Genomic DNA, 23,623 nt, shown 5'->3' on the forward strand with positions numbered 1-23,623 from the left:
TTTTTTTCTTTTGAGACGGAGTCTCACTCTGTCGCCCAGGCTGGAGTGCAGTAGTGTGATCTCGACTTGCTGCAACCTCTGCCTCCTGAGTTCAAACGATTCTCCTGCCTCAGCCTCCCGAGTAGATGGGATTACAGGCGCCTGCTATCATGCCCGACTATTTTTTGTATTTTTAGTAGAGACGGGGTTTCACCATATTAGCCAGGATGGTCTCGATCTCCTGACCTTGTGATCCTCCCTCCTCGGTCTTCCAAAGTGTTGAGAATTACAGGCGTGAGCCACCATGCTTGGCCAGGCAGTGGTTCTTAACTGGAGACAATTTTACCCCCAAAGGGACCTTGGCAATGTCTGGAGACATTTTTGGTTGTCCCAGCTTAAGGGTGCTACTAGTATCTAGTACATAGAGGCTAAGGGTGCTGCAAAATGAGACAATTCACCACAAAGAATTGTCCAGCCCAAAATGTCAATAATGCTGTGGCTGAGAAACCCTGTTCTAAGAATTTACAACTAAAGAAGTCTCATGGACATTTATTCAAAGCGGGTAGACGGGCCACAGTCCTGCCTCCCCCCAGGACCTTGTCCATTTGCTTACAATAGGGTGGGGTAGACAGAAGGATCACAGCTAATCCCACCTGTTGGAAAAGGCATTCCACATGCTGGTGGCCAAAGTGGGTTCAAGCTGGTAGGAAAAAGCTGGCCATTCATGGAGTCAGCTCAAGTTCTAGCAAGCATGATCTGTGGGATTCCAAAGTGTTCCACAGGCAGGGCACTGAAGAGATAAGAGAAGGGGGCATCAGGGGAGTCCATTTCAGTATCCAACCTCTGTTCCAGGGTCCAGGGCCCAAGAGGACCTGGAAAGACTGAGGCAGGGCTTAAACATCTCAGAGATAGAGACCCAGGCCAAAGTGTCTGAGAAAAACCAGGGCACAGGTGAGGGCTGAGGGAACAGAGGGCAAAGCAGAGGCCTAAGTGGAAGATCAGATTATGGGCCAGTGCAGACAAATACCCGAGTCAGCCCCAAGGCATGGGTGCAGCAGAGGCTTAAATACGGCCCATCTGCAGGCAAGCTGGGTCCTTCATGCTGAGGAGCAAGTGTGGGTGAAGGTAAGTCCTTACAGGTGTAGAAGGGAACAGGCATGCACAGGTTAAACCCAGGCATATCTTGACTAGTAGAAAATCCAGCCAAGACTTTAAAAATGTATTGTATGTGTATATGTCTGTGGAGATGTGTGTGTGCATGTTTACATTTGTGTATGTATGTTTATATGTTTCAGTGTCTGTGCATTTACCAAAAAGCATATGAAGTGGCTCTCAATCTAAGACACCCCTGACACGTAGTGGGTGATCAATAACTGCTTTGCTGAATGATAGTAAAGTACACTGAGTACAAAGCTATTATTGTCTATAAAGTTCAGAAGCTAATGTTTCTCTAGGATCAGCAAACAAAAAAGATATTGATGCTGAATTGACTATCTCATCTCAACGGTTTGTTGATTCATTCAATCATTGTATTATTTTCTAATGTAAGCACCTACTTCGTGTTCCGTGCTCTGCTCCTACTGAGCATATAGAATAATGAACAAGACAGGCACATTTTTTTTCCTGGAGTTTATGGATGAGTTGGGGAGAAAAACCCTAAAGATATGTTAATTGTTTAACTGATGGCCGCTGTCCTTATTAGCAACTGTTAGTTCATCTTAATGGAGTTGGTTGGGTTTGCAAAGACAGAGAAAATTTACTTATGTCCACCATATTTAAAGGATTGTCTTTGGTATAATCACTCCTCCCCTGATAAAAACTACTCTTTGATGTCTTAAGATGCTATAATAGACTTTACGCTACCAAATCAAGAAATAAACGATTAGGAGAAAGAAGAGCTTTAATTGCTGTCATCCTGTTTTTAGTTCTTAACCCTTTATGGTTTGAGCTGGAACCTACAGTCACAGTTTTCCCAGGTGGCAACTGGGAAGGCTAATGGTTGAAGGAAAACATAGACATTCCAGCAAAATGGTGTTTAGTGTTGAGGGGCAAACTTTGGATTTTGGAGTGGAGTAGTTGGGATGGCTGAAAAATGGGAAATAGAGTCAGTCCCATGTTGATCAGAGATGGAAACCAGCTAACCATCCCTATCTGATGTGCAAAGAGACCTTGACCTGAGTCAAGCATCTCACATTCAAGCCCTGACTGCCCCCTCTGGCTACCTGATATTGGGCACTTTTGGTCACTTTGTATTCTGGGCCGCCTCGATGATCTCCTCTGAAAAATGGGGCTAATCATCTTCTGCTCAGAGGGTGGTTTGAGCATCAACAAGATTGTTTGTGGAAGCTCTTTTCCAATGTTGAGGGGCATTCAGCATACAAGGTAATATTTTCATTGTTCTCTTCACGCATCGGGTTATTCTCATTTCTGCCACTTGTTTACACCTGTACTCTTGGCACTTCTACCATTCCACATGAGTAATTTCTGAATTAAAACTGCTTCTCAGCTGGAAGACCTTGGAGTCTCTCATTTATTAATCTGAATATCATTCAGGTCAACATATGTTGTTTTCTAGTTGCACCAAGTAAATCATTCCAGGACTGGAATCAATGATCTTTGGTGTTGGAACGGTCTAACAGCAGAGAAGATGGAAATTTAGGGCACATGTAGAATCATGGCATAATTTAAGAAGAGGCAAAGGGCTGGGTGACCATTCCCTGAAGTCCCCATCTAGTGGGTTCACACACAAAAAAGATCCCGGATGTCGAGACTGCAACCTGGCTTTGAAAAGATGAATTATGGATGGGGGCTACCCTGTGTTCCTGTCTTGCTCCATCTGTCTTCTCCCGTTCAAGCTCTGATTTCTATATGGCCTTCTGTCTTCAGGGGACCTCGAGTGGGTGGGACAGAATGCCAAGCACAGGGCCTGGCCTTGGGGATTGCATTCTAAGGATTCAAAGCCAGCAGGGGGATTCCGACCCAAGGTAGCATGGCATGTACTTTGAGTCAGAAGAGGCTGTGTTTTCTCCATCTATTAGCTAGACATGTTTTATTTGTGAGAGACAAAAAGGTGAACTCAAACTACCTTAAGCAAAAATAAAATTATTAATAATAGTAAAATAAAAATGGAGTGGTAGGACTCCCTCATGTAACTAGAGAGTCAAAGGAATGGAGCCAGTTTCGGACTTCACTGGGTCCAGGGGCTCAGGAAATATTGTCAGGATTCTGCTTTCTCTCTAGCTGTCAATTCTGTCATGGCTCTTGGCTTGGTTTCTGTTCCAATAGCTTCTCCATACCTGACACCCATTAGACCCCTGGCCTACTAATATTCTAGCAACTCAGTAACCCCAGTGAAAGAAAGAACAAGTTCTTCCTGAAATCCTTGTCAGAAAAGTCTCCCTAAGGACTCTGGTTGTCCCAATTTAGATACCTTCCCATCCTCAGTCAATCACTGGGGACACAACTGGATGGCATCACACCTCTGTTGCTGAAAATGATGGCAGGAAGGTCAGTCCCACCCATATTAAATGGAAAAGGTCTCTGACTCAAGAGAGTTATCCTGTCACCAGAAGAAGGGGGTTAAAGAAAGATGGAATCTGGACAGACAAAACTAACAAACATTCATCATATTGAATAATGTTTCATGGATCCTAAGCCCCATGAGATGATCCACACACAGAGAAGAAAAGTTCCATGCTCAACTTAGCTTTGAAAACACTGCCATCTCAATTCCCTCTTATTCTAAAGGCTCTGAGAAGTCCTGTATTGAAGAGACCTCTTTTAATTTGTTTAACCCAGTATTTTCATAAATGTTTTGACCACTGATTTTTTTTTTGTTTTTCAGGATCAATTTTTAAATCACGGAAAAATGATGGACTAGGAAGGGCCAGGATTCAAATGATGAGAGCATCAAAACCAAACAATCTGTGGTAATAATTAGGTTGGGGTTATGATACTAGGCTGGAGTTGGGCAGAGGTGTGTTGGGAGGGTGGGCAGTGTGGAAACAAGCAAAGAGCATCAGCAGAATAACATTTCTTGGTGGTAGGGGCACAGGAGCTGAGAGCTATGATAGTGCCACCTCCTTGGGGTCCCATCTTACTCTGAGCAGGAGAGAGAGATTGGAGAATGGAGATGGACATTCATCTGGTGACAGTAGAGAAGCCCATCATTCTAGCAACGACTCCTCAGCTAACGAAGCTGTCTGCTCCAATAATTTGGAAGAACACAGCCACCCAGTATTCAAAGCAAAACTCCAACAGCCCCATCAAGGTGGAAAACAGAAAGCTGACCCTAACAGGACTTTGGTGCTCTGGCCAGGATGCAGGGTCAGGACCTGGACCTGTCAGGATCCAACCAACAAAACAGAAACAAATCTATGGATTTAAAAATCAGGAATTTGATAAAAGAAACTGGTTATACAGGGAATGGAAGGGCTGAGGAGTTTGCTTACAACCATGGGATATCACAGAGAACAGTACGGCAGGAAGCTCCTACCACTTCCTGGCTAGAGGGTCAAAGGACAGTGTTACTGGAGTCCAGGGTCTGGGGTTCCTCAGCAGAAGCTGGCACCACAGGGGCCAGGCCAACAGTAGCTGGGGCTACAGAAGGTTCACAGTTGCCACTGGAGATGCTGACTGAAGAGTGTGTGTGTGTGTGTGTGTGTGTGCACGCGCGCACACATATGTATATGTGTGCATATGTGGTGTATGTGTGTATATGTGTGTTCATGTGTGCATATATGGTATGTATGTGCATGTGTGTATGTGTGAATGCATGTGTGTATGTATGTGTATATGTGTGTATATGTGTATATGTAAAACTGTGTATATATGTGTTTGTGTGTATATGTTTATATGTATATGTGTATATCGTGTATATGTATATATGTATGCATGTGTGTATGTTTATGTGCTTATATGTGCATATGTGTATGTGTATAAATGTATGCACATTTGTGTGTATATATGTATATGTATATACGTATGCTTGTGTATGCATGTATGTGTGCATGTGTGTATGTATGTTCATATATGTATGTGTGTATATGTATAAATGTGTGGATGTGTGTTTGTATATGTATATTTGTGTATATGTGTATGTGTGTACACAGATCTGTGTATATGTATATACGTGTGTGTGTGTTTAATCTTTTCCCTCTTTAGTCTACCATCGGTATCTGCCATTGTTGAATCCAGACAGAAGCCAGTTGGCCCAGGAGCTTCAAACACACCTGTGGAAGACAGCTCCTTTGCAATTTCCTGCATTGCAGAACAGAGCAGGGAAAAGGTCAGGAGGTCATGGGCCAGCAGAACCCAGCTTCAAAACACAAGGTTAAGTGGTTTCCCTGATGTTTCCCCAAATCAGGGATTGGCGAACTTTTTCCTATCAAGAGCCAGGTGGTAAATATTTTAGGCTCTGTGAGCCATTCAGGCTATTTGGTCTCTGCTGCAGCTACTCAAATCTTCGGTTGTAGTTCAAAGCAGCCATAGACCATATGTAAACAAATTATGTGTTCTGATGAAACTGTATAAAAAGGAGTGAGTAGAATGTGGCCCACAGGCCATAGTTCTCTGATCCCTAGAGAGCTCACTAAAGGACGCTGGGGATGTAAGAATGCTTTACTTCTTTCAAGGGGAACAGAATCCTGTATTGCACTGATCACAAGGCTAATAAAACAATCATTAAAAAAAAAAACATTTTTATGCTTAAAGTTGTTTCCCCCAGAATTCTGATTAGCAAAGTCTGTCCTCAACTGTCACAACAATCTACCACATTATTCTCACATGTGTCTTTAAGATGTGCCAACATGTTGCAACCCAGTCCCGTACACCTTCTCCAGCCTTTCCCAGGACAGCATGCAATTTCTTCTTCCAAGAGCTCCAGGCGCAAGGGAAATTTGAACAACAGGGGGTTGATTTTGAATTGTACGTAATTAACCACCAGTCAAGGGCTGATCTCTCATTGCAGAGGCTAATTCTGTCTGTGGAATTGTGAGACTAATTCTATACAATGCATTCTTGGGGTTAGAAGATGGAGTTTGGAGGGCAGTGGCAACATGTTCAAGTGGAAATTGATCCAAAGTGGTACAGACAGCTGCTTAGCCTAGGAAGACACCGTCCTCTTTCCCAAACTCAGGGCACCATCAATGCGCGCCTGAGCTCTCCTTGCCTATGAAAGGAGCTTGGTTCTAAATTTTGACACATTCACGACATAGAATTTCTCCCTTGATGACAAACTTCTCCAGAAAACTCTCATTTCTTAGAATCCCAAAGTGGAAATGCCTATGCCAGCATTTACATCGTTCCTCTTTTCTCACCCTGGAGTTGGGCTGTTCTATACTTAATAACTCACACAATCTCCATCTCATTCACTCCACATTTGGGTCCTCTTCCCTTAGTTCTTTTGACTCCATTTGCTAATGCTTCCAAGATCCATCATCCCAGGAGCCACTGCCCTTAAAGAGGTAAAGTAACAAGCAAGATGACATAGACTTGTTTGGCTGGAAGAGTCTTGACAGAATTTGCTGACCACATGGCATTCACCACTTCTGGGAGTCAGAAAAATGTCCTTGTCCAAGTCTACTTCAGAGTAGGAAGTAGTCCCAAAGGTTTGGAGGGGCCTATATTATATTGTCCTTTTCTCCCAATTCTATAACTTTTTCTTTTACCATGGTCACTTATTTTAAAAAGGTGAAGAGGCAAAGAGAAGAGCTATCTTAATCAGAACTGTTGATATGCAACAATTAATACTTTTTACCTGCTCCATCCACCCCTAAATCTCAGCTTTGTCCATGTCTTAGTCCACTTAGTGTTGCTATAACGGAATTCCTGAGGCTGTGTAATTATAAAGAAAAGAGGATTTTTGGGCTCATGGTTCTGCAGGCTGTATAAGAAACATGGAGCCAGTATCTGCATCTGGTGAGGGCCTCAAGCTGCTTCCACTCATGTTGGAAGACTAAAGTGAGTGTGTGCTGAGATCCCATAGTGAGAGAGGAAGAAAGAGAGAGAGGCAGGGGAGATCCTAGGCTCTTTTTAACAACCAGCTCTTGAAGGAAGTAATGAGTGAGAACACACTCATTACCATGAGGACAGTGCAAAGCCATTCATGGGGAATCTCTCTCTTTGACCCTAACACCTCCCACTGGGCCCCACCTCCAGTTTTGGGGATCAAATTTCAACATGAAATTTGAGGAGATAAACATTCAAACTATTGCAGTCCCTGAAGCACAGTGGATACCTCATTTTCTCTCAGCTATCAATCTTAGTGTCCCTCCTTGTCAAATTACACTTCAACCCCACCCTCAGCTTCATGCATTCACACATTTCTCTTGAGTTAATGTCTTCTTCTATTGAGTGACCCTCCAGCAACCACCTTTTCCCACTCACATTCTCACATCCTATCCCCTCAAGGTGGTCCCTATCCTTACTCTCATCCTGGTTGATCTTGATTTTGTGAGCAGGTTATTAGTATCAACTCATGATATTGCCTATCTGTCTCCAAAAATCACTGGCATTAGAAGTTGGTCTGCCCTAGTACTTTGAAATAAATTACTTTGGACTGAAATAATTTTCTGATACTGATAGCATTTTTGAAAGCAGACATTCATTTTATGCTTGTTTTACATCATCTTGAGGACCTTGAACAGTGTTGCATATGGTGCCGATAGTGAATAAGATTTGTCTCATTTGCCAATTCGAATTGATTGGGAGTGCCTGCATGGAGCCACATCCAGGTTCAGCAGGAAAGAGTTCCATGATCAATTAGTAATGTCTGCCATGGCTATATGGTTATGAGGGTGATGACATGCTTGCTACTTATCTGCTCTCCCTCTGATAGGTGTTCAACTATTACTTGCTGAAGCTGAGTGTGACATAAAGAACTCAGAACCCAGAATTTTAAAAACTAGCATCTAAAATTAATGTTACTCTTAATTAGCTAGGTCGATACTGAGCAAGTTTCTAGTCCTCTGTGGGTCTCCATTGTCTTAACTATTAAGGGAAGAGTTGAGACCAAAATGGCAATACTTAGCCTAAAGCCTCCAACCTTGCAAAAGCTTGTGAAGAAATTGATGGGCATTCTCCCAGATGAGTGTCAATATTTCAAAAAGACTAATAGAAAAACTGTAGCATGGCTAAGAATAACTTCTTTGTAAAGGCAATGTTCTTTTGAAGCTAAATCTAAAAAAAGAAGAAAAAAAAAAAGAATGACTTTGCGGTCAGATAAACCTGAGTTTTGAACCTAGTTGGGTAAGTTACAGAACTCCTCTGTGCCTCTGTTTCCTGAGTTGTGAAATAAAGACAACTTTATGACAGTCTCATAAGGAGTAAGTAAGATAAGCATTGTAAATCTCTCCTCTGGGCTTTAGTAAGCACCCAATAAAATCATATAATTATTGATATTATGATTATTTTAGATGAGACAGGCCACTTATCTTTTAGACGCATTGTATTAACTGAGTGATCATTCGTTATATAGATCTGTGGTTATTCTGTGGGAAACATATCCTTTTCTTCAGATGATCAGAGCAGTTTAGTTTGCTGGCTGCATCCTTTAGAACAAGGGGCCCTAGGGAAAGAGGGGAATATATCAAAGAGTCTTCTGATGTGGAAAAGGCCGGGAACCAGGGGGATGGTTGTCCTCTAAAGCCCTTTCTTATTTTGAACGTCTGCACTCCTCCAAATGCCAGAAATGTGTCTCTACAGGGCTTGGTACACAGGCAGCTTTCCTCATGGGAGGTGAAGCCATTCTGAGATTTTCTGTACTGTTCTGTGACTTAGTGTACAGTTCACGTCCCCTGTCAGGCCAATTACCGACTTAAAATGTTGTTAGGAAAAGGCAGGCATGTTCATTATGTAGCAGTGAACACTGGGGCCCACTGGTTTTCTATTTATGCTGTTTGTAAAAGCCATTCTTTCCTAGTCCTTTGACTGTGCATGTCACCAAAAGGCTCCCAAATCACAGATTCTTCCCTGGTAGCTGTCCATCTCCCCTTTTTCTGCCCATCCATCACCTTCTTCCACTCTGCAGGGGTCGGGCAAGACAGGAATTGCAGGGAACGAAGCGCTGAGTAGGAGTGGATGTTGTTGTTGGCAGAAATGTTACTTCCTGTGAGAAGGAAGAGAACAGAATAAAATGAGGGAGGAATTAATTGATCAAGTTAGATTCTTGTGGCTCAGATTGATGGGAGATCACAGGATGCCACACCTTGGTTAATTTCAATGAAGAACTTGAAACCATCAAATAAACCAACAGGTCTCCTTTGTGGAAGGTAGACAGGACCAGGGGTGGGGATACCCGGTTCTACTCAGGGCCCGTTTGATCTTGAGTGGGCCATCAAACCTCTCTAGCTTCCAACCTTTTCTTCTGCAAATTGAAACTGATGGATAAGATTTTCATTATGTTTCCATCCAGCACCTATAATTCATGGATATTTTATTTTATGAACCAAAAGTGGTTGAGAAGCTGAGTTCTTTGGAGGGTTCCTATTTTGGCTTTATATAGACCCCGTCTCAGTACTTACAAGAGCTCAACCAGTTATAGCTGACTATTTCAAAAATTTGAATACACCTTGGATAAATCTATATTTGTTAGAGGACAGAACTTAAAACTTCAGCAACCTGGAATACTATTTATTCATCTGGTCAATCAATCTTTCTTTAAAATTCTATAATAAATATTTTATTGCAAGAAATACATACATAGGCACTTTTTTTATTAATCCAAGTCTGCTATCAATCAGGAAACAGATTAATGCTTTTGCTTTGCTTTTCCTAAGCAAGCAGAATGAGCTCATTTCAGGCATAGGATTAGTTCCTCCAGCAGTGTGCAGTCTTTTTTGCATCTTCAAGCCAGTCTGACATCTAAAGTCATTGCCTCATTAGGTGCCTGCTGTTTACTAAACCAATCATTTACTCTCTCTTGCGTTGGCTCTGCTAATTTTGTTTTTCTTTATTTTCTATCTCTCTGTCTTTCAAAAAAAATCACTTGCTATTAAGTATAGGGCACAAGGTTTCCAGAAGGAAGCTTAGGAAGCCTAGATTTCTTGATAAGGTAAAATACAACTCCTGTCCCACCTGCCTCTCCTCTTGCCTCCTGATAAACCAGAAAGATATAGAGTTTCAAAGTGGTTTGTTCCCTTTTCAAACACCACTTTCCATGATGGCTTTTCCCCTCTAATGCAAAGGGAATTGTTTTCCTTTCTCAAAAGAGAAAGCACCCCCTTTTCAGGGAAGCCATCAGCATCCCAGTATTTATTGATTTAAGATGACAATGGTCTCCTTAGCAACCTCATTCTCACCGGATTAGACAGGCCCTCTTCAATGCTCCATGTCTTGCAAATCCCAGCCAAGACCAGAATATGGCTCTTTCCAACACTGGTAAACGGAATATAATGAGGTTATATTTAAAAGCCCGAGATAGATGATAGTTTCTCCCCAAGTAGCAAGGGAAGGTTGTCATGCTACAGAGTGGTCCTCTTTAACCAAGGGCTTGGTGGATAGAGGATCATATCAATCCTATCCTTAAATGAACTTAGTGTTTTAAAGAGAAAAGACACCAGGCTCTATACAATGCTTACCTCTCAGCTTTTGGTTGAAGCTGCAGATAATAATAAACAAAAGCTCCCAGTGTGGTGTCTGGCACACAGGAGGTAGTCACTAATGAAGCCTGAGGGGTGTGAAGATCTACAGACTGCGCTGTCTAATAAGACAGGGGGCCAGTCTGCTTTATTCAGCATCGATATTTAGCATGCTGCCTGATGCTTAAAAGTTTATGTTGCTTAAATGCACTTCATGTCTGGGATCCTCAAGATCCCAGATGAGTTCAATCACATCATCATCCTATGTTTCACAGATGAAAAATGAGACTCAGAGGCACAGTCTCTGGAATAAGGTTCCACCGTCAGTGGCAGAGCCAGGCTGTGTCCCCAAGTCCCATCGACATTGGTGCCAAAGCTCTAGACCACTCTATTAAACTGTCTCTATAAACAGTAGTTCTTTCTCTGGGCTCTGTGAGGAAAAAATCAAGGCTCAGTTCCTCTCCAGTGCTCTCAGCTCTGTTTATCAACCAACTTGGAAGAAGCAATTGCAATGAGGAGATTCCCCTCATGGAACATACAATGTCCTTGTTGCTTTGAAATTTTGTAACTCCACCTCATCCCGTGCTCCCTGGAAGTTGCCCGTAAATTTGAAGCTTGACTGATCCCAGGTTCAACACAGCTCGTTCTCATTCACGGAGGAGAGCTCATTTTCTGTTGCTTCTCTAACATATGTTTATCCAAATTAATCATAGTAACAGGGGACTGCACATCCCTGGCATGGGGCTCTGCTGCCTGGGCAGATTTTCTTGGCAGGGAAACTGAGCGGGCACACAGGACTTGCAAAAGGGGTGGGCTCAGAGCTAATTTAATTGAGCTCTGGTAAGAAACTGTCAGCCCCTTTCCACAGGGCAAGGATTATGGAATAAGAAGGAGGTAAAAATGCAGAAAGCAAGTGATACAACACAACTCTTTCCTGGGGCTGCAGGATTTATTCATAATCCTGGGACTCCTTGCTCTGGGCTGATGCTAAGCGGTGGCCTGGGAAATAGCAGTCACCCAGACTAGAAACCCCAGAGGCATCCAGGAATCCTCTCTTTTTCTCAACCTCCACATCCAGTTGGTTTCTAGGTCCTTTTGTAGCCCCTCCTCTTGGCCTGAGTTCACCCATTCTCATCAGTTACCTAGACTTTTTCATCAGTGTTCCCATTGTCCCCCAAACCCTCCCAGTTCCCCTTTCTGTTGCATCATCTTTTTTGCAGCTGGTATGATTTTCTTAGAAGGGAAATCTACTTAAAACCCATCAAAGATTTCTCATGTCTTTATCATAAAACCAAATCTGGAAGCCTGCCATTCAGATCCCTTCATAGCTAGTCCAGGTCTAATTCTGTGGTCTCGTCTCTTGGCACCTGGACTCAGTCTTCTTGAGCATCAGTAGACTTCCTCAACTCCACGTCACCGCGTCTTGTTTCTTTTATCTACAGTTGCACTCCAGCCCTGATCGCCCTTATGCAAGTCCTAGGAGTTAATGTTTCATTGTTTCCCAAGGGACACAATCTAGCTCTCTAGGAACATTTTTAGGCAATCATGAATTTGGGGTTCACTACCAAGGGGCTCAAACATATATTTAAGGACAAATGAAGAATACCCTTGCGTTAATATAGATTATAAGATGGTGACCAGGATGATAGGGGATTCAAGCATGGGCTTTTGAAATAGACATGAGTGTAAGTTCCAGCCCTGGCACCAGCCATGAGGCCAGGGGCAAAAAATGCTGAACCACTTTCCTCTGTTTTTTCCTCTGTAAAATAGGTATAGTAATATTACCTATCTTATTTTTTAATTAGGTAAAACATCTAATGCTGTATCTTTTGCAGAAATATGTTTAACAAATAGTAGCAGTGATGATGAGGATGGCTGATGACGATGATAGTGATATTAGCATAATCCAAGCACATTTTGGAGTACTACATGGTCCAGTTTTGGAGGAATGTGACATTCAAAGAATCAGTCCAGCAGCCAAAAGGCATTTCCACTATTTGTCTTAAAAAGATACAACATAACTCACAACATGTGTTTAAAGACCTCTTTTTCAATCCCTCTTATCCTTCCATACAGCAGCTGTTTCAAAGTGATTCCCTTCCTAACCGCTCCACAATTCTCAGATCTTAATCAAAAACTCAGTAAGCTGCCAACTTTTCCTCTTCCTTCTTTCCTGTTCTTTTTATCTGTGGAATAAATCTTTCCACACCCACCCATTGGTTCTCATCCCTCATGAGTTTTCCTTTTTGCATAATAAATGTCTGGTAGGGATGATGAGAATGCTGAGTGAACAATGAAAACATTTTCCTTAGTACGGGAAGGGAGAGAAGGGATGAGAATATACATCCATTAATCCCAGTGTTTCTGTTAAAACAGCAACAGACCAACCTGTAAAATAACACAAACACTAAATTGGTGAATTGCCACCATTATCTTTGGTAAACAGCGCAATAAATTGGGATGACCTTTCTTAGTCGACAAGAAGATAATGTATGAAATTATCAATACCATCTCAAAACAACCTGCAGCCAAGCTGGAAGGAATTCCATCCTCCAACCTCTGCCTTTAACCCTTAAAAAGCCAACCCACAAAACAGCCAACAACAGACCCTGGGGAGGTTTAGAATAGTGAAAAACCACACCCAATTTTCATTCTAGTAAGATCTACTAAAGCAACAAAAAGAAAAATACACATTTCAACACAGCACTTGCTTTTAAAAATTTCTTCCACAAATGACCTCAAACATATATCCAAAGATACATATGCAAGGATACTCATTACAACATGACAGAAGCAAATGACTGAAAACAGTCCAAGGGTTCATCAAGGAGGACTGGTTAAAAAATGATGGTACATTCATGCAATGGCATATTACGGTGGTATTTTTCTGCTGATACAAAAAAGTCCTCAAAATACGTTTTTAAGTGCAAAAACTAGTGTGTAGAAACATTTATTTAATATGCTCAAATTTGTGCTTGTGAAATTCACACAAACGCATACATTTGTAAGACACACACCTTTAAAAAATTGTGCATTTTATATTTCTGCTTGTCCATGCATTAAAAATATATCAGGAAAGATAACAAGAAATCACTGGGAATGAATATCCATGGGGAATAGGGCCAGGGGTAGAAGTAGGAAGGGAACATTTTTCACTGCATGTCTTTTTATACTTCTTTTTTCACAGGCAAGTCTTACTTTATAATGGAACTTTTTCTTTTCAGGAAGAAAATCACACTCACTTGGAGTCAGACTTGGATTCAAATTCCATCTCTTTCCTTATTAGCTATGTGACTTGGCAAAGCATTTCACTGCTCAGACCTCTGGTTTCTCACTGTAAAATGGGACCAATTACCCACAACTTGTCTGGCTGTGAGACTATGTACCTAAAATACCTAGCATGCATCTACAAGATAATAGGTACTCAATAAATTGTAGTTTTCTGCTTTGATCAATGTCTTGAAGTCTTACCATGTAAGTATTAAATATGTAACACTTACTTTGTTCCTGCAGGTGACCTGTCTACTGACCTTGCATCTTTATCTCCCTCTCTCTCAGAACCATACCTGTCCTTGAACTTAATAGATTGTCAAGTTTGCCTTCAATACTTGCTTCTTAACATCACTTATAACTCTTTCCAGCAATTTTTCTCCCCAACCTCATCCAACCTTTTACCCTACAAATAGGACCTATTTGCTGGTGGACCTTCTCAGGGTCCCTCCTCACTACTCATAAGCAATAATAACAATATCTGATATTTATTGGGCATTTTCTATGTGCCTGCCACTGTTCTAAACATGTAATTCATCTAAATACCTGGAGAGGTAAGGACAATTAGTATCCTCACTGTACGGGTAAGATAACTAAAGGTGAAGCATAGTGGGGTTAAGAAAGTTACCAAGAATGGGGAAGTAGCAGAGCTGTGTTATTCATCTGCCTTCTATATTCCTACGTTGAGAAAATTCAAATACTATAAGACCAGGAGGTCCTCAGCCTATCAGTGCCATTTAATAATGATACATCCCCTCCTCATCTGTTTGAATAGCTTTGTTATTCTCTTCTCTAAAATCCCTCCTCCCAACACCCGCAGAAGTGACTGCAGAAGGCAATCTTGAAACACTCCCCTAGCCCAGTACAAAGGCATGGCTGAACTCTGAGAACACTTCTGGTCTGCAGTCTGTATACCGAAATTCCCAAGGAAGCTACCTTGTCCCCATGATGACAGGGCTTCAATTGAACACCGATCCCTGCACGACATACTTTCAGTGTCATTATGACACTGTCAGTGCATCTGCGAGTCTGTATCTGGCCACAGATAAATGGCTTCCTTTTCCCCACACTGCCAACTCATATTTAGGTAGTGATTCTGTGGGAGAAATTAATGACGGCTCATCAGTTTCCACGCACCCATTGCCACAGCCTGATGGGTGATGTTCACCCTAGTTTACTTGTTTTATAATTTAATTTCTCACCAGAGATCAATCGCGCTGTTTTTCTGAGGCCATTTCTTGTAAGAATTGAAATCAATTGAAGCGTTGACTCTGAATCACTTTGTAAGGACAGCTGTATTTTAAATTTTAGAAGCACCAATGTATTGAGTCTGCATTTTGACTTCGCAATACAAAAGAAAGTATGCTATTATTTTGTACTTGTTGTATACCAGTGACTGTGCCCAGCACTTAGCATACATTTTTCCACTGAATTCTCAGGACAGGTACTATGATTATAGATGTGGAAACAGTGGCTCAGAGAGGTAGCAGGATTTGCCCAAGCCCGCTCAGAGGTGTGGTCAGGACACAAACTCAGGCCTCTGGAGTCCCGGCCCAGTGATTATTCATTTCTTCATTCAGTCACTCGTTTATCCAACATAGTCATTAGTGTCTCCCAGGGCTGGGCACTGAGGATTCAGTGGTGAACAAAATGGTCTCACTTCTCTACTTATGAAACCTTTAGGACTGTTGTATCAAGAGCACATTATGCTTGCAAAATAACAATCACCTCTTATTTCCCAGGCACTATAAAGTTTACATAATGCATTCATACCCATTATCTCATTTTGAAAAAACTTACTGTACTCCCTGATGCTTAAATAAATGACGAATAAGACCTGTGACTCTGGAGTAGCCTGTTACAAAAAGTATATCCTCTTCCACTCAATCTTTCCAAAACCAGACGCTTGCGTTTACTGTACTTGAAGCAATTGCATTAAAATTAAATTACCTTTCTTCTTTCATTCATTTCACCCCTGCTTTCTGTTGTTCTTAAAATGCTCCTTGGGTCTCTAGATAGGTGGTTTCTGTTTTCCATTGCCATTGCATCTCAGATGAACAGGTGCTAGGGGCTGGTTGCCACTTTGGAGACCTTTAGGATACTGTTTGAGAGCTGGGAGCAGCCCCTGAGCAGTCAATCCCTATCCTGGTAGTCTGCTATTCCCCTCCCACATTCTTTGCCTTTTCAGATTTTAGAGGGTTTTAACCTTTATCTTAGGTTCAGGGCTACATGTGCAGGTTTGTTGTATAGGTAAACTCATGTCATAGGAGTTTGTTGTACAGATTATTTTGTGACCCAGGTACTAAGCCTAGTACCCAATAGTGTTGGCGAGGTTGTGGAGAAAAGAAAACACTTATACCACTGTTGGTGGGAGTGTAAATTGGTTCAACCATTGTGGTAAGCAGTGTGGAAATTCCTGAAAGAGCTGAAAGCAGAGCTGCCATTCAACCCAGCAATCTCATCACTGGGTATATACCCAAAGGAATGTCAATCATTCTGTCATAAAGATGCATGCATGCATAAGTCCATTGCAGCACTATTCACAATAGCCAACACTTTTTTTTTTTTTTATAATGAGAGGAAATAACAAGCAAATACTCCTTGAGCATCAATTATGTGCTTATAGTCCTGTAGGTCAGGATAGAGATTTGAGGGGTTTTGGCCCCAGGGTAAAAGGAAGCCATAGAATGGTGGGTGTCAGCTATGAGAAGGTCTGGCATGTTCTGTGCCACGTTCATTTCTGCTGATGGAGAAAGACCCCACAGGCGGGTCACAGGAGTCACGCTCTGCCTCCCACCCTTGTCCCTCAGAATTCCCCAGAGGTCTTTAACCCCCAGCCACTAAAAACAATAATGATAATAACAATGATGGCACTATTTGTAAATCTAAGGCTTGATCTTAGGATCTGGGACTCCCCCATGTATTGATCACATTTGTCTAGAGACTGGGGGACTCTTCAGTATATCCACCAAGACTTTTCAGGGCATTCTTTTAAAATTATATTTTGAGTTTCTGTTTCATGCCAGGAAAGAGTTCGTGGATTTTACTGAGTAGTAGCTGAAACAGACAAAAACAAAACAAAACAAAACAAAAAAACATGCAGACCACTAACTACAGTACAACGTGTGATGCAGACCACAGAGAAAATAAACAGGAAGTGGGGACTAAAGTAACTGGAGGAAGTCTACTCTAGACCCTGAGAGCAAAGCATGTTGAAGCTGAGATGTGAAGGATGAGAAGGAGCCGGCCATGAGAATTCCAATGGGAAGAGCATTCCACACACAAGGAACAGCACGAGAGAAGGATCAGAGGTAGAAAAGAAACTGACAGGCAGCCAGTGTGGCAGGAATTGACGAATGAAAGGAACATAGCGTTAGATGTCAGAGGGTGTAAACAAGGACTGGGGTAGATCTATGCAATTAAAATAGAATGCAAGCCAGAATATGTTTAACATTTCTAGGTATTCAAATGAATAGAAATAACCAAGCAAAATTAATTTAAAATATTTATTTAACCCAATATAATGAAATATTTTCAAGTTATTTTATATATATATAATTTTTAATATGATGTATTTACATTTTTTATACCATGTCTTTGTAATCTGATATGCATTTTATGCTTACAACATATCTATCTCCGTTTGGACTGGCCACTAGAAACTTTCAGTAGCTGAATATACCTAGTGGCTATCTGATTGGACAGCACAAGGATAGATCATGGTGGTAACCAGTTATATTGGCGACACCTCCTCCAGACCTCCCAGTGAACTACATCTCTCAAGAGTCATGCCTTTTTGTAGCATCCCCCCTAAACACACATACAATAAAAATGGGCCAACTGGCCAGGCGCGGTGGCTCACGCCTGTAATCCCAGCACTTTGGGAGTCAGGAGATTGAGACCATCCTGGCTAACATGGTGAAACTCTGTCTCTACTAAAAATACAAAAAATTAGCGGGGCGTGGTGGTGGACACCTGTAATCCCAGCTACTCGGGAGGCTGAGGCAGGAGCATGGCGTGAACCTAGGAGGCAGAGCTTTCAGTGAGCCGAGATTGCGCCACTGCACTCCAGCCTGGGCGACAGAGCGAGACTCCATCTTAACAACAATAACAGCAACAACAACAAAAACAACAACAACAACAAAATGGGCCAACTAATAGAAGGCAGTAGAAGTGATATGGCATAGTTCCCAAGACTTGGCCTTTGGAGTTCTACAACATCCCCTTTCACCTCTTGTAATTCTTGCACTTGGACTCAGCCACCATGGCTGGAGGAAGCCTAAGCAGCCATGTGGAGGCAAACCCATGGAGGAGAACTGAGGCACCCACCTGATGGCCCCAGTGAATCTCTGACAGCAACCAGCTTTAACTGCCAGCCATGTGAGTAAGGTGATGTTGGGCTTTCCAGCTACCCCAGTGGGAAATAATATTATTTTAAGCCCCTGAGTGTTGGGGTGGTTTGTTTCCTGATAATGGATAAGCAAAACTCATGGTAATAATTTTGTTTTTATTTGGAGTGAGACAGGGAGCCATGGAAGAATTTTGAGGGGAGGGACATCTTGATCTGACTTTATTTTTAACAAAATCACTTTGGCTATCGGGCTAAGAACAGACAGTTGGGGGCAAGAGTGAAAATGTAGAGCTAAGTAGGAGATGATCACAGCATCCAGGCAAGAAATGCTGGTGCTCAGAAATGCTGGTGCTCAACAAGAGTGGCAGTGGTGGGAGTAGAGGGCAATGGACCTATTTGGGATATTTTCCTGGTAGAGTCAAAAGTGCCACTGATAGATTGGATAAAGGAAGGAAAATTGAGAAGTTGAAGAAATGTATGGGAAATACTTGGGAGATGCCCTTGAGGACATTTCTGAGGCTTTCACATCTGTCATGGTGCCCCACTTCAGAATAATTCTGAGTTAGTGCAAGTTAAAAGGTGAAATTGCCTTCTCTCCCTAGAGGCCATTATTTATAGTATTTCCTCAGATTCAATGAGCCTAGACAACAATGCTCACCCTCTGCCCCCAAATCACAAGTGTGTAAGTGCATGAGCATGAATAAGTAACAAATATCCTAAGGTTTTTTGACAGTTGCTGTATTTTAGTGGCTGCATAAAATCTCCCCCATCCCCTAGCCCTCAACAGCTGCTGGGATGCCACAATTGTGCTACTCAATACAAACTGATACTTACTGAAGTCATAAGCGCAGATACTATTAAATGGAAACGGGTTGCCTAGCAGAGTCAGGCACATATGCAATGAATAACCACTATTTATTTATTTAGCAGTAGCAGAGCCTCCATTTTTCCCCAATGAGAGGTGAAATGCCTGTCAGTTGAGGGCAGAACTAACTCACTGTATCAGTTACCTATAGTCACAATAACACTGCTAACAAACACAGAAGCCCAGTGGTACACACTGGTAGCAGTTTATTGCTCATGTGCTTGGATTTGTTGGCTAGGTGGTTCTGCTGTGCTCTGCTGGTCTTAGCTGGGACTTTTTCACCTATTTGCGGGTGGCAGTCTTGAAAGTACACTGCTTGCATCTCACATCAAAAGAACTTTATGTTCAGCTGCAAGAGCCGCAATTACTTGGCAGCTTCAAGTTCCTACTATCTTCAGAATCTCCCTTGGCTTTCAAGCCAAGGCCCCACAGTTGGGGTGCAGCCCTCAGATAACGACTTAATGGAGCAGAGCGCCAGAGCCTGGCTGTTCTGCCCAATACTTGATTCCTATATAGGAAACTTTTTGCTCCAGATCTCCCTTTTGGGTTGGTTGAGACTTTGTCCAATATGATCATGATCTTAGGCTCTCTGTCCAATCCTGTTTCTCTTCCCTCCTTTCGTATAATAGGTATCAGATGGACATTGAGGTCTAAAGCCTTTCCCTGCCTAATTCTGCTTCTGTCCCCTTTTGTCTTCCACCATCTTGTACTCCTAACTCCACCTACATATCTGTTTCTCAGATGACCCAACTGACACACTGAAGGTTGGCTTGCTGGCTGTTGGCAGGTCTTGAATGGCCTTGGCTAGGATGTCTGAAGTGACTCAGCCATGCTCCATGTGACTCTTGTGAACCAGCAGGTCAGCCCAGGCGTGTTTCCATGAAGATGACAGAGACACAAGAGAGCAAGCAGAGACATGCAAGCCCTCTTGAGACCTAGGCTTAAAACTGGTATACCATATATTCTACCTCATTCTGTTGGGTAAAAAAAAAGAAAAAGAAACAGTCACATAGGAAGGAAATACTCTGCCTTGATGATAGGAACTCCAAGGTCACATGACAACTCAAGGGTATAGGGAGAGATGAATTACTGGGGCCATGATTACAATTTGCCATTGGACAAACCATCTCAACAACAGGCCTTCCAGCCTCTGCACCTTCACCCATGCATTTCCTCTCCCTAGAGACCTTTCCTCCTTATACTTGAATATTTGCACTGTACCCAGCCTTCGACAGCTATCCCAACCCTCTTCCTCTGTGAAGTCCTTCCTGGCTACAGTTGCTGTTTTCTCCAAATCAGAACTGAGAGTCTTCAATGTGATGGTCAAATGCAAATTCAGATGCAGTTCTTCCTGTCTCCAGAATAAATGGTAGGCAAGTATTTATGGAACAAAGAAGTAGATACATGAGTGAAACTCAGTAAGAGACCTAAATGAAAGGCGTCCTATGTGAAATGGAGATAATGTTTGTATCTTCTTCATAGACGTGTTAAGGAGAATTAAATAAGACACTCCACATTAAGCACTTAAATGTCCCTAGTATATTATAAGTGGTCATAGACCGAAGTATAAATTATAAACTAAAACAGAAGAATGCTGGAAGAAAAAGATGAGAGAATATCTCAGTGACCTTTTGAGAAGGCAAAGATTTCTTAGAAAGGGTTTAGAAAGCATGAATCGTAAAGGAAAAAAAAAATAAACCGGCTTTACCAAAAATAAAAACATCTGCTCATCAAAATACGTCTTTAAGAATACAAATAGGCAAACCACAGACTGGAAGAAAATACTGCAAAACATATCTCTGACAAAGAACTTGCATCTAAAACATATAAAGAATTCTTACAACTGGATAATAAAAAGACAAGCAACTCAATTTAAAAAACCTGAACAGACACATCATGCAAGAATATATGTAAATGGCCAATAAGTTCTTGAAAATGTGTTCAACCTCATTAGTTATTAGAAAAATGCCAATTAAAAGCACCATAAGATACTGCTATACACCCACCATAATGGCTGAAACTAAAAGACCAACATCATCAAATGAGGGTAAGGATGTGGAGGAACTGGGATTCTTTTACACAGCTGGAAGGAATAGAAAAGGGTACAGCAAAGCCAGATGCGGTGGCGTGTGCCTGTAGCCCTCAGGAGGCTGAGGAGCTCAGGAGTTCAACGCCAGCCTGAGCAACATAGTGAGAACCTCAACGCTAAGAAAAAAAGAAGACCAGGTGCAGTGGCTCACGCCTGTAATTCCAGCACTTTGGGAGGCCAACGAGGCAGGTGGATCACGAGGTGAGGAGTTCGAGACCAGCCTGGCCAACATGGTGAAACCCTATCTTTACTAAAAATACAAAAAAAAAAAATTAGCTGGACATGGTGGTGGGTGCCTGTAATCCCAGCTACTTGGGAGACTGAGGCAGGAGAATTGCATGAACCCGGGAGGCAGAGGTTGCAGTGAGCCGAGATCGCACTATCACACTCCAGCCTGGGGGACAGAGCAAGACTCTGTCTCAAAAAAGAAGAAGAAGAAGAAGAGAAAAAAAAACAGGGAGAAGAAAACCACAAATTCTCAAGAAATTTCACATATATCTACCCTAAGACCCAGCAATCTAGACAAATACAACTAGGTATTTATCCAACAGAAACAAAAGCAAATGTCCATAAAAAGCCTTGAACACAAATGTTCAGAGCAGCTCTCTTCATAACAATCCCGAACTGGAAACGGTCTAAATATTCATCTACAGGAAAATAAGATGACTGTGGTATATTTGGACAATGAAATATTACTCAGCAATAAAAAAACCAAACTACTGACTCATCTAATAATATGATGAATCTCAAAAATGTTTTGCTGAGTGAAAGAAGTCTGCACCAAAAAAAGTGTATTTTGCATGATCCCATTTGTATGAAATTCTAGAATAGGTAAAAATAACCTATGACGACACAAATCAGGGCAGTGGTTGCTCGGGGGAGGAGGGAACACTTGACTGGGAAAGGACACGAGGGAACTTTCTAGGGTGATTAAAGATGTCCTGTCCTGATATGCATTCATCCAAACAGACTGAGCAACACACTTTAGATCTCAGCAATTTCACTGCATGCAAAGTAGATCTCAATAAAAAAAATCAGAAACATGAGCTATTGTCATTATGATTAGTCATTGCTTTGTTGTGCACCATGCACCAAGTTTCGGTGCCATGAAGGCAGGACCCTGTTTTCTCTTGCTCCTGCTTAGTTCTGTGGTGCCTAGCCCAGTGCCTAGCACATAATAGGTACTCGATAAATGCTTGTTGAGTGAATTCATAAATGAATGAATGAGTGAGTGTTTGAAGAGGGAGAGAGAAGGAGTGAAATAAATTTCTGGCTGTCCAAAACTGGAACTGGGAGAGATACTGTTCTGATATTTACAGCCTTCAAGCATCTCTGTTCTGGTTTGCTGGACAAATGGGGGCTCCTGTAACACTCATAGCTACGTATTTACAAGACAACCCTGAGGCTACTTGGGAATTAATTCCGCCTCGCTATGAAATCATTTGCCTTTAGAAAAGAAGATGTAAATATTTCCCACTCGGCTGAACAGAATGGCTCCACTGGGCTCCCCCAAACAGTCTTTAAGAACATCCTTTAACTTAGAAAAGATTTGCAAGGGCAGGCCGAGGGATGCGTCTAGGGGAAGAAGGGAAGCTGGTATTACTGAGGGCCTACTAGGCATCATGTTCCGTGCAGTGCTGAGCACTTTCACAGGCATAGTCTCCTTTACTTTTTAGGATACAGCTGGCAGGGATCATTGTCTCCATTTCACAAATGAGAACACTGAGTCTCAGAAGTGTCCCAGGTGAGTTACACTCTGCAAAGGTTGGCATCGAACCCCAGGCCTGCCTGACACCTGGTGGCGGAGTGAACCCAGGGTGCAGTTCCAGCTCTGACACACGCTTGCTGGGTGCCCATGGGCCTATCACTCTCTGAGCTTCAATTTCTTCATCTGTAGAAAGAGGGCACATGCCTTGCCTTCTCTGCCTCCTTAGGGTGGAGCCGTGATGACAACATCCTGGCGACACTCAGAAGGTGCAGAGAGTCGCTGTTTCTCAGCTTCTCCCACCAGTGAGACTGAGAGAAAGCCCAGGGAAGACAAGATCTAGCTCTTGCCTTACCCAGGGGAGCTGGGCATGTCACCTGCCAGGAGGTCATCTGCCAGGTTGTGACACAGGGAACAGGCCCTCATTTCTCCAGTGCAACTTTCCTGTTGGTGCTGCCTTCTACATTTACTCAGAAGCTCATTACTTCTCACACCTGCCCTGCTACCACTCTGGTCTGAGCCATCTTCATCCCTCACTTGGATTCATAACCTCCAAACTGGTCTCCCTAATTCTGCTCTTGTCTCCTTAGAGCCTATTTTGTATCCAGCAGCCAGAGATATCATCAAAAACCCCAGGCAAAAATCATGTCAAAACTCTGCTCCAAAGCCTACACTGGCTCTAGGCAGGGGTGTCCAGTCTTTTTATTATTATTTTTATTATTTGAGATGGAGTCTCACTCTGTCTCCCAGGCTGGAGTGCAGTGGCACGATCTTGGCTCACTGCAAC

Source organism: Colobus angolensis, unplaced genomic scaffold (genome assembly GCF_000951035.1).
Source record: "Colobus angolensis palliatus isolate OR3802 unplaced genomic scaffold, Cang.pa_1.0 Scaffold139, whole genome shotgun sequence".
NCBI lineage: Eukaryota > Metazoa > Chordata > Mammalia > Primates > Cercopithecidae > Colobus > Colobus angolensis.